The following is a 9,437-nucleotide window of genomic DNA, read 5'->3' on the forward strand; positions in this document are numbered from 1 at the left end:
GGGGGTTGGCAACCTTTAGCCATTTGGACCTGGTTTCCACAGAAAATAAAACACTGAGGACCACAAATACTGCAAGCTTCATGGTGGCTTTGGTGTCCCTGCAGAGGATAGTGGCAGCAGACCTGAAGCTTCTGCAAGTGATGTGAAAAATAGTAAAGTAGTTTTATTTTAATATTTCAAGATCACAATAATGTTCCAATTTAGAACTACAACAAAAATGAACTAACGAAAATACTGCACAGAGCTGCAGCATAAGGATGAAAGAGCCACATGCGGCTCCAGAGCTGACCCCTTCCCTAGAGCCACTTCAAGTTGAAATGTTAAGTCTGAGCCTCTAAAATGACTCTCTACAGTAACCACCTCTGACAGTTTCAGGACCGTCTGTAGTTCATTTGAGAGAGAAAAAATAAGTTCCAAAACTGCAGTTATTTTTTTAAATGCATGATTTAATCAATCATGAAACAAAACTCAGTCAGTTTGTTTCTCTCCCACAGTTTTATTTATCTTTATTTCTGACTCCACTCTGTTTGCTGCAACTTAGAAATCCCAGAAGATGGTGAGCACGCCATCAGCCGACCACAGACAGAGCGCCTCCTCCACAACAGCTGAGAAATCTGAGTGTGTGTGTGTCACTGCGAGGGCTATATGAATATGGCAAAAGTATATAATTTTAGTCAGTCATTGTAATCTTGACATGAATATTTACTGAGCCAGGGGTGTCTAAGGTACAGGGGTAAGCCACATCTCAATTCATATTTGTGTGTTGAACTGGTGCACCCCACATGGGCCTCCAAAGTCAAGAGCAGCGGGGGTGCATCATGAGCCACACACCCCACCCCAAACTTTCCACCCGCACCCCAGTCCCCCACCCCCCCATTCCTCTACTGTTGTGAGCCCTCCTGCCTCGGACTGGCAAACTGTCGCGGGGGGGTGGGGATAGGCGAGGTGAGGGTGATATGGACACGCAGCTGCCACAGCTGGGATCCCATGCAGCAGGAGGAGCTGTGGCAGCTGCGTGTCCAGATGAGGGCATCAGTACACTGGAGAAGAAAATGCAGGCAGTGAAGGACTGGCTAACCCCCACTAACCTGAGGGACCTAAAGAGCTTCCTTGGACTGGAATCCTACTATAGGCGGTTTGTGCGCGGCTTCTCTTGAATTGCTGCGCCCCTGTTCTGCCTGCAGCAAAAGGACAGTAACTTTGCTCAGACCACAGGTGCGAAAAGGCTTTTGACCATCTAATGAAGGCCCTGACAGAATCCCCCATCCTCGCCACCCTGGACCCCAGTCTGCCATTCATCCTGAACACAGGTGCCAGTGACATTGGAATGAGAGCAGTGCTTAGCCAGCTGGGGCCAGAGGGGGAGAGAGTGGTGGCGTGGTGGCTGAACCTTCAATAAGGCTGAACGACACTACTGTGTGATGTGCAGAGAGCTCCTGGCCATTGTAAGGGCAATAAGCCACCTCAAATATTACCTGTGCAGCCAGCCCTTCCCATCTGCAGCGGGGGGGCAGGCTGGCCTGCAGAGCAGCACAGATTACTGACCCACCAAAATGGAGAGCGCAACAGGAGCAGGATGCCAACCTCCAACCAATGCTGCAGTGGGTGGAGCCTGGACAAAGGCCACAGTATAGCACTTCTACTGTGGTTAAAGTCAGATGCCTTTCTGTGCAGATGTTCTGTAATTTCCCACTGCTGAGCTAAGCAGGTGAATGGCTGAGAAGAGAAGGGGCGGGACAGATATGTGTGTGTGTGTGTGTGTGTGTGTGTGTGTGCGTGAGACAGCAAGAGAGTCAGAGAGAGGTGGATTCTTGTTTTTTGCTGTGTTTTTGACATGTCCACAGCAACCATTGGTTTAACAATTAAAAGGCAACTTTTGCTGCCTATCTCGCCATTTTCTTCAACATCTTCAATGCTACAATATAATTCAAATCATTTCAATTTTATTTATATAGCACCAAATCACAACAAACAGTCACCTCAAGGTGCTTTATATTGTGGTTAAAGACCCTACAATAATACAGAGAAAACCCAACAGTCTAAACGACCCCCTATGAGCAGCACTTGGTGACAGTGGGAAGGAAAAACTCCCTTTAACAGGAAGAAACCTCCAGCAGAACCAGGCTCAGGGAGGGGGGGGCATCTGCTGAGGGGGGGCTGAGGGGAGAGAAAAGACATGCTGTGTGGAAGAGAGCCAGAGATTAATAACAATTAATGATTAAATGCAGAGTGGAGTATAAACAAAGTAAATAAGGTGAATGAAAAGAAACAGTGCATTATGGGAACCCCCCCAGCAGCCTAGGCCTATAGCAGCATAACTAAGGGAGGGTTCAGGGTCACCTGATCCAGCTCTAACTATAGGCTTGATCAACCTTTTCACACCTTCCCAGACCTCCCTCAGGTTGTTCTCTTTTAGCTTTTGCTCCACCTTTCTCCTGTACTTCCTGTGTTACCCATGGTTTATTATTAGGGTAACATCGTACAGTCCTGGAGGGGGAGACAATGTCTGCACTGAAGTTGAGATACTCCGTCAGACAGTGTGTCATCCCTTCTATATCGTCACCCTGAAGGCTTAGCAGCGCATCCCAGTCTGTGGTGTTGTAGCAAGGGTTGTAGAGGGTCCTTAACCCATTGGCAGGACCAGTATCTGCAAGGAGGAACAGTATAGCCGCGTTTCCATACGGGACGACTCGGCACGGGTCGCCTCGACTCACCGCGGTTTGACGGCGTTTCCATTAGTAACTGCAAGTTTGCAGGTACTTTTTCGTACCCACTCACCCGAGGTTCTGAGCAATACGAGGCGATACAAAAATGTGACGCGGAGGACAGCATGCCACTGATTGGCCAGGGAGTGTCGTCACTATGGGAGTGACTCCTTCACCAGAATCAAGCCTGCCATTTTTAAAACCCGACAGCAAGAAACTGGAGGCACAAAGCACCTGTTGAATCCCCAGACTGACAGTTTGCAGCAGTAGTTTTGCAACATGAGAGCCATCTGAAACGCTCACACAGCAAACATATACTGCCGGGCGATCGCTGCTGAAGCACCGTTACCTGCCCCTACTAGCCGAACAGCTGGTTAGCACAGAGCCGGCCGGAGGGCTGATTACCGTAATAACACGACCGTTTGTCCTATCAGAAAAATTCAAACAGTTTCTGAAAGCTGAGAAACTGCACTTCACAACCAATATAGGGTATTATTGTGGTGTTATTACAGTAATTGTTGTCCGCGAACGGCGGCTCTTTTGAAGTACACTGAGCCGATTATGTTCGGGGTATAGGGTTATACTTAATGATAACCTTCATCCATTAACACATTGTACGGGGACTTATGCATGATGATGATATTAAACTGGCATTAGCTGTTAGCTTGCCTCTATCTCATCTATTGTTGTATTTTGAGGCGCACACGAGTCACATCATGAGACTACTGCCCGTGCTGCTCTATTGACTCCACCCACACTGTGGTGGTCCTCAATTGCAGTGGAAACACAACACAACCATGCGGAGTTGGGCTGACTGAGTCGACCAGCGCCGAGTCGTCCTGTATGGAAACGCGGCTTACGAGCAGTGCCAGAGCCCTAAAAAATGACCTCCAGCAGCCGCTGGTGTGAATATCTCCAACCAAACAATCAGAAACAGACTTCATGAGGGCATGTTGAGGGCCCGACATTCTCTAGTGGGCCCTGTGCTCACTGCCTGAGAACAAATGACATTTGCCATAGAACACCATAATTGGTATCAGGATTAAATCCTTGGACCCACTGGCAGACCCTATGCTGGTGCAGTGGCTCTTGGGTTCCCTTTGTGACCTCGGGCCTTCCACTCCATACTTGGCACAGAAGTTCTGCTATACTATGCCAGCCACTAGGTTATGTATGTGCCATGTAGTTAGTGTTTAAGCTACTGAGATTTGTCTGTTCTCTGAGCCCTATTTTTGGCCCTATTTTTGTTAGTTTGTTTTTTGTTGCAGTTCTAAATTGGAAAATTGTTGTGATCTTGAAATTTTAAAATATATATATATTTTTGTTGTTGTTGTTGTTTGTTTTTCATCTCTCAATATATGTGTCACTTGTGGAGGCCGGTAGCATTTGCGTGTCATTCTGTCGAGCTGACAGCTCGAAAAGTTTCCATTCTGATAAAACTTTGTGGGCGTGCAGAGGTCAGAGGTCATGTTAACAGTCCAGTAAAATTTGCCTTCCATCCACTGAGGTCTTCAAGGTCAGCATCATCATTTCTTGTTCCTAAATGGACAAAATAACTGGTTCTTACCACTGTGGTGTGTGTTGTTAGAATCAAGTACTGTGCAAAGATTTCAAATAGCATGTCACATTTGACCTCTAACCTCTCCTTCAAAGTCAATAGATTGATCTGAAGGTCAAAATGAGAATAATGCTGTATGGGGCTGTTTAAAATGTTTTCAGACTGAAAGCACGTGTTGGTATGGGATCCCTTTTGAGTATAGTTGATTCATTTTATTCTGACTTTGTTACGTACATTACAGTAACAGGTATCGTCCTGAAAAAGGTTGTTTTTTGGGGGGAAACAAAATAAACTAAACATTTAAATAAATGTTACTAAACAATAGATGCTACACATGTACTAAATCCACATCAATAATAAAAAATAATTATACTCCAAATTATATCAAAATGACTTTAAACAGAGCAAATAACCAAAGCCTGCACTTATTTTTCCTGCATTATAAACATCTTAAAGTACGTTTAAAAAGAACAAAAAATGAATATATACAAAATACAATATTATTGCCTTCAATAGAAGTCCCGAGCAGAGAGGCCGCTGCCCCGGCGGAGGGTTCCACTCTCAGAGTCCTTCTTTTGTTTAGTAAGTAGTATCAGTTTTATAATTGTTGGATATGATCACGATGTTGCGTTCACCTGTGAGAGGAGCCTGCCGGTTGCGTTTGTGTCGATATCTGCTGCCCTTTTGTGAACAAAGATGTCTTTAGTCTCAGTGAGACTTTTCTTCCTGAATAACGTAAAGATGTAATAACCAATCTGCTCGTGCTTCCTGTGTAACCTCGTGCTCTGACTGTAATTAATTGAGACGCTGTTGTGGTGCGTTTGTAAAACAAGCTGCTTCACGTGTTTGTGCATAAACACATGGATCAAGTTGATTTTCAGGCATCATCGCGTCCTGATAACTGCAGGGTTCCACACCACCCCCTTTTAATTAGCTTGATTATATTGTTAAGCTTTTTTCCTGCCGACATAACTGGAGCTGCTCTTTTAATTAGAATTAATTGCACTCTAAGTGGAGGTCTTTCAGTGAACATTAATATAAATTGTTAACTAATTAATCATCCTGTTGCTGACTCTTCTCCCATTCGTTGAAGTTCATCGTGACCTCACTGAGTCTCAGGTTTCTGATTTTTAAACCTGCTGCTCCATGTGTGAGACCCTCTTGTGTTTCACTGGGGTCACTAACATGATATCATGGTCTGTGTGTAAGTGAGTGAATCAGGCACGTCACGCTCCTTGATCGCATTTGCTAATGGACGGTGACTGTGACATCCAGTATCATCACACGGTTCGACCCTGTGATGTCGGCGAGCTGACAGGCCTATTAGCCGGGGTTGGGGTGCTGACACAGATAGCCCCTGACAGGGGGAGACGTGGAAGGAACCAGGGGGGTGTTGACACTCTGATAGGAACAGAACGCAGAAGACGTAAGAGAAGCAATAAATGAAGTTTGTATTCAGCTTCCAAAGTTTAAGTTTATTCAGCAGTTACTCAGTCTGAACCTGCAAGCTGAAACATCTGAAACTGAAGAGCCAAAAGTTTCATTTAGATCTGTGGATCATCCTGGACAGGCTCCAACATCCCTGCATACCCTGACCCAGATAAGTGGAAGAAGACGGATGGGTATTAGTCCAGTCACTTATTTATACAGGAGAAGGTGAACCAAGGTGCTTTCAAAAGCAAACAGTTCAAGATTCCAAGGATAGAAAAATGTACATAAGAGTGAAGACACTGAACAGGCAGTGAAATACAAAACAGGAAAACTAGCTAACAAGAGAACCACATGATTCCAGATTGAATAAATAATAGGAAAAATGGATATATTTAGAAAGCAAAGGAAAAACACAATCAATAAAATAACAGTAAATCAATAAAATAAATCAATAAAAAACAGTAAACAGCATCTGCAGTGATGACGGTGTGGTACCAGTCCGTGTGGTGAAGAGAGCGCCGAGCGTGAAGGTGAAGCTGTTTACCGGTCATCTACGTTCCTGCCCTCACATACGACCACGAGCTGAGAGTGGGGACCAAAATAAACCGATCTTGAACACAGGCAGCAGAAATGAGCTTCACCTAAAGGGTGGCCCTGTCCTTAAAAGATAGGGCTGCTCAGTCATTCAGGAGGGAGCCGCTGCTTCTCCACGTCAAAGGGAACCAGCTCAGGTGGCGTCACCTTCCAGGCTGGGAATTCTTGAACATAATGTTGGAGAAAAAAAAAGAAGAAGAAAAATTAAATTGGAAAATATTTTTATGTTGCTGAGTCACTGAAGTCAAATACAAAAATATAAAAAAGTAAATACTTGATTTATTTTGATTAAGTACAGATTCAGTTCTTTTCAGTTTTAGTTATATAGCACGAAATCACAACAACAGTCATGTCAAGGTGCTTTATATTGTAGGCAAAGACCCTACAATAATACAGAGAAAACCCAAGAGTCAAAACGACCCCCTATGAGCAGCACTTGGTGACAGTGGGAAGGAAAAACTCCCTTTAACAGGAAGAAACCTCCATCAGAACCAGGCTCAGGGAGGGGCGGTCATCTGCTGAGGGGGGAGAGAGAGACAGGACAAAAGACACTGTGGTGACTGTGGCTCAGGAGGAGGCAGAGCAGGTCATCTACCACCAATTAAGGTTGGTGGTTCGATCCCTGGATGCTCCGGTCTGCATGCCGAAGTATCCTTGGGGGTGATACTGAACCCTGAGTGTCTGAATGTTAGATATAGAAAAATATGCTTGTATGAATGTGTGTGTGAGTGAGGTTTGTAGTATAAAGCACTTTGAAGTAGAAAAGTGCTTTATAATTATTAATGATTAAATATAAACAGAAAGAGTGAAAAGCGATGAGTGAATCAGAAACCCAGCAGCCTAGGCCTATAGCAGCTAAACTACAGGAGGGTTCAGGGTCACCTGATCCAGCCCTAACTATAAGCTTGATCAAAAAGGAAAGTTTTAAGCCTAATCTTAAAAATAGAGAGGGTGTCTGGACCGAAGATGACCAACGTGGAAGAATCATGATGATATATTTTGTTGTAGCTCCAAAGCAGTGGTCCAAAAACCCATCACACCATCAGAGAGGTTCACACAGTTGGACCTGTGGTGCCACCAAAGACAGCCTGAGATAAAATTCAGAAATTAAAGACGTCTGTCTCACAGTGTGACTGCTGCTATGACCTATGACTACTAAGCAACCAACAGGACTGCAGCATGAAATGACATGCTGAGCAAAGCGTGTGAACACTTACAGCTGTGCAGATTCAGGTATTGTCACTCTATGTGCATCCAATGTATGGAGACTGTTGTAGATGAAGCCCAGTAGATGCTTCCGGGGCTTCAGGCTGAGTGGACGGTGGTGTCTCGCTGCTGCTACTTGCTGGTAAACTTTTTATCATTCTCCTCCATTACTCATCAATCCAGTTTTCATCTCACCGTGCCGATGTCCAGTTGAGCTAGCATCAGCTTACCTGCCAAACACACCAACCGCTTCGTGACCTCACCTGGCCGTCGCTGATCATGATGTGGGCCAGGTGGATTTGTATCTGAGTGCTGTTGCCTGGATCCTCATTCAATCTGTGTCAGGTCTCCTTCAATACATGGCTCCTTTGTTCCTTTGGCTCTCCCGGCACCTGTTCGAACCCCCACCAGTGACGCTGCATCTGTCTCGCCAGAATTTCCAGTTTGACAGGTTGAAATCATCCATTCCATCTGGGCCACCACTCATCGATCTGCCGATATCAATGCGTCGGCCAGCCAAGCCGGGTCGGCTAGCCTGTCTGTCTCCACTGCTGTAAACTTTGGTCTACTCAGCATCCGTTCACTCATGAACAAGGGACATCTCACTCAGGATTTCCTGCCTGACCATAAGCTGGATTTTCTGTGTCTGACTGAAATCAACCCATGCCTTAGTGAAAACATGGTCTGTGTCCTTCACCCATCCTGCCCTCTATTTTACTGAAAAACAAAGGTCATCACTTGGAGCATCTCTATAATAAAACTGGTCTCATTATCCACAAAGACACGTACAAATCTAATGTATTACATTATAAGAACACAGTCACCCAAACCAAATCTGCCTATCGCAGCTTTGTCTCCTCCAATGAAGACAATGAAGACTTGCGTTTCCGTGTAAATGGAGATCATTTCTGAAACGTCGTCGTGTAAACGCATCACTTTTCAGAAATGACAATAGCAACACTTAAGATTCTGGGTTTTATCCTTGGCAGCATTTCACTCTCACATCAATAATATTATCCAGTATGCATATTTCCATCTACAAAACATTAATCGTCTCCACTCCTCCCTCTCACCCCAACACCACTTCCATCCTCATTCACAGTCTTTTTACCTCCCATATTGATTATTGTAATTTTCTTCCCTTTGGCCTCCTTCACAAATCCCTCCAGAAGCTCATCTCATCCCCAAAACCCCTCATTTCACCACATCTCCCCATTCCTACAGCACCTCCACTGGCTTCCAGATGAATTCAGAATTCATTTCGAACTCATCTTGTACGCATCCAAGGCCATCTACAACCTTGCCCTTTCTTCTCTACCCAATCTCTTTCACCTCCTCCTCTGTTCTTCCTCTTCCATCGGCCTCAGGACCACTGTGAACAGAGCTTTCTCCCACTCTGCTCCCACCAGAACTCTGCTCCCACCAGACATCCACAATATTGACTCTCTGTAAATGTGCAAGTGCTGAAGCTAAAGTAGACTCTCATGCACAATCAAGACCAAATAGTCAAACACACAATCTTTATTTAACACAAGGAGCACAGAATCAAAAAACACTGTCTCTGGGAAAGGAGCTGTGACACTGGGGAACTGAGGAACCTGGTTCAGAGCCACGGATGGGAAGCCACTGGGAGAGAGGGGATCAGCGTTAGTTCCATGGGCAGCAGAAAGCTATCAGATCCAGAAACAGGTGCAGATGAATGTTGAGGCTTACAAGAGAGAATGATAGTCTGGTCTGAGGAGAGGTGCACTGGTTTGCTCAAGGGAGGGAAGGCAGGCGAGGAAGCAAAGGCAGTTCAACGGGGTGATTTCCAGAAGGTGAACCAGCTATGCAGAAATGTTTAGGAAAGTCCAAAACTGTAATCCACGGATACACCGGAGAGTGCACTAAAATGAGGAATGAGGAAAGCATGTCGAGAACACAGAAACGCTATTCACTGGAAA

This window comes from Archocentrus centrarchus, unplaced genomic scaffold, assembly GCF_007364275.1.
Source record: "Archocentrus centrarchus isolate MPI-CPG fArcCen1 unplaced genomic scaffold, fArcCen1 scaffold_32_ctg1, whole genome shotgun sequence".
NCBI classification, from domain to species: domain Eukaryota; kingdom Metazoa; phylum Chordata; class Actinopteri; order Cichliformes; family Cichlidae; genus Archocentrus; species Archocentrus centrarchus.